This window comes from Acomys russatus, chromosome 29, assembly GCF_903995435.1.
Source record: "Acomys russatus chromosome 29, mAcoRus1.1, whole genome shotgun sequence".
NCBI lineage: Eukaryota > Metazoa > Chordata > Mammalia > Rodentia > Muridae > Acomys > Acomys russatus.
Genome location: NC_067165.1, coordinates 38,476,506 through 38,479,592, shown reverse-complemented (window position 1 = coordinate 38,479,592; position 3,087 = coordinate 38,476,506). Strand labels below are relative to the sequence as shown.

The following is a 3,087-nucleotide window of genomic DNA, read 5'->3' as shown; positions in this document are numbered from 1 at the left end:
TTCTCTAGGGCTATAACTTAATTTTTTTTTCATAGAGAGAAAATAAAAAGAGAATTTATTTTAATGGAATCATAAGTAAAAAGAACACAAAATTAAAACCCGACAAAGAAACTAGACAATCACGGGGAAATAATAAGATTTTATCAAAAATGTTAAATAAAAGAGACCTATCTTGAATGTATATAATCATAGGACCTCTATTAATAATTGGAAATGCAATATTTTACTTATTTTTAATTAATTAATTAATTACATTTACACCATGATCACAGCTCCCCCTTCTCTCCTTTCCTTCCAGTCCCTCCCTCTTGCTTCCCTTCCTTGCCATCCACCCCTTCTCCCTTTCTCCTCAGTAAAAGGGAGAGGCCTCCCAAGGATGCCAACCTCCTTTGGCATATCAAGTTGCAGCAGGATGAGGAACATCACCTATGGTGTAGGGCTGTAACTTTAAAAGCTATAGTTGTGCTTTAGTTTCAAGTGGTTGCAATTATGGTGTTGCTTCTTCCGTGTCAATGTATTGTTCAAAACGACCAGGACTGATGTGAATCTACCTGGCTGTTTGACTAACAGTCACTTTCTCAAAACAGCCCCACAGAGAAGCCTAAGAGCTCTCCATTAAGGAGTCCAATTACCTCATCTCCGAACGCTTTTGCTTAACCACAAGAAGAATAAACATTAGGAAGAATGCCTTATTAGTAAGGCTAGTATCAGTTTAAAGTGTGTCTAGTGGTGGCTTTTACAATGCTTATCGTGTTCCTAGTATATCTGGGACAGGTGAGTCTGGAGAGGTTGGAACCAGGAGGGCCCCAGTAGCCGTTTCTGGATCTCTGTTGGTTGTTCAGTTTTCTAAGACAAGATCTTTGAAATTGGGGATTCTATGCAGGGTGTGTTTATTTATGGGAAGCTTAGTATGGGTGGGATGGAGACTCATGGTTCCCAGGATCCACAAGGTTCCTCAAGTCCATGTATGGAAAGCGAGGGCTTCCACGTTTACTTGTTAGGATCACTCCAAGGATTGAATCAGGTTCAGTCCTTTTTGAGAGTAGCGGACGATGACTGAAGCAGCCTCCAGTGATCCAGTTTTAAAGAGGCATGCTGTATTTTCTCTTTCCTCCTTAGGTCTGTAGGCTTCTCACCTATCATCACGTGTTCTTTCCAAGGACTGCGTGAATGCTACTACCCACTTCCTGATGAATCTAGAAAGCTTTAGGGCAGACCCTTCCTGGGTGGTGCTGTGTGGAGACAGAACTGAAGGGTGAGCTGTAGCCGTTCTCACAATTCTCACACAGGTCTTAACCAGCATCCTGAACCTTCCCCATAAACCAGGCTCAAGTCCCGTTTACCCATTGTAAATTTTATCAATTTTCAGTTACCATCTCATCAGCAGAGCAAAAATGTGCATTGCTTACCAGAGACACACTATATTTGTTTGTAAATTCCTGGCCATTGACCTCTCTTGGAAAGATGCCATGTTGACAGGTGCTGTTATTACCTCAGGACAAGTGAAAGAAGAACAGGAAATGCCTCAGCTCTGACAACATCCACAGAAGCTTCTGGAGGCAAGACTCACAAACTGAGTTTCTCAGACCTTTCAATGAGGCTGCTTATCTAGACATGTTTGGGGGGGCAGGAATTACACCTCTCCTAACAGATGACAAGATCATTGTTCAGCTTCCTAAGACATTCCCGGTGAGCTGTGAGCATGACATCCTCCAGGATGATGCTTTGCTCTATAAGAAGTGCGTGAAAGACCGGGGGATCCCTGTGAGCTGGTACCATGTAGAAGATGGCTTTAATGGATGCATCCTTTTGTTTCATAAGAAGTATTTATCTTTTCCCTGCTCAGTGAAAGTTGCAAATGCTATTGTCAGTTACATAAAGGACATTTGATAGTAAACTTTGTCTTTCCGTGGAGTGGAACAAGGAAGATCTATGCTTCAGTTGGGGTATTTGCTTAGGTATGTGGTTTAGGAAAAGGACATGCTGAACCCACCCATGATTCAGGAAGGAATTAGGATGTGGAATCAAAAGGCTCTGGCTTCCTGTTCAAGAAAATCCAACTTGTGGCCCCCAACCCCAGTAACACTAATATGTGTTGTATCCAGTCACACACTCTACTTTCATTATGTAAAACTTATATTGTAATCATCAAAATGCTCTTGAAATTTTAAAAGGTTTGCCCAGATCTGTACTGAATGGCACAATCATATAATCACTGAGACTGAAGGCAACTTCATAGACACGAGCCTCTATAAAATTAAAAAAAAAAAACAACTTAATCTTTCCAATAGATGGTGCTACAATGTGATCACTCTCATTCAAAAACTTTAGAACAGCGACAGAATATATTGGACCAAAGTAAAGCTGAACATTTTAAGGGTTAGCACCAAATCCTACCATTTTTAGTCTGTTGTCTATATGTGAGCCTCAGTTGTTTGGCAGTTCTGCTCCCAAGTATTGACATTTCTAACACATTTGGCCTATCTTTTGAGAAGGCTACCCATAGCTGCATCTTTCTGTGGCAGATGTCTAAAATGTCTTTCATTGTCAATATTCTGGGATGTCCATTACAACTTAGACTTTAATCTGAAAGTCTGTTCAAAGGCTCTGTGTAGAGACTCTCACTCTGCCGCACACTGTCTGACCCCATAGGTTTTTCTACAGACAACTGGTACAAGTTTCCATTGTCATAAAAATACTGCATTCTTGGAGAACCCAAGATGGCAGTGCTTTAACATGTGGGGTATCTGATTTGCAGGACAGAGACTAGGGACCAGGCTGGGAGCTACAGACAACAAGACCTGAAGAACCCTAGGTGAGAGGGCTCCACAAAGTGCAGAACACAGGTAGGCCTGGCCTTGGGCCACCCAACTGGCCCACAGAGGATGAGTGGCCACTCCCCATAGTCTGGACCCATACCCACCATGCAAAATGCTGCTGTGCACTATATCAGGAACTCAGTATCTAAGACTGAACTGTGGGTGGTGAAACACCAGCCTGGAGCTGCTTGACTCTGGAAAATGCAGGAAAACAATGGTTCTGACCTCAGACCGACTGTGAGTCCTGAGAAATGCCCAGGGGCTGGCA

The 3,087-nt window shown here is 42.5% G+C and overlaps 1 pseudogene; it reads left to right on the top strand.

Annotated features, from left to right (window-relative positions):
- Nucleotides 1-1,052: 1,052 nt before the first annotated feature.
- On the top strand, nt 1,053-2,039 carry LOC127211275 (arylacetamide deacetylase-like 4 family member 1; annotated as a pseudogene).
- The last annotated feature ends 1,048 nt before the right edge of the window (nt 2,040-3,087 follow it).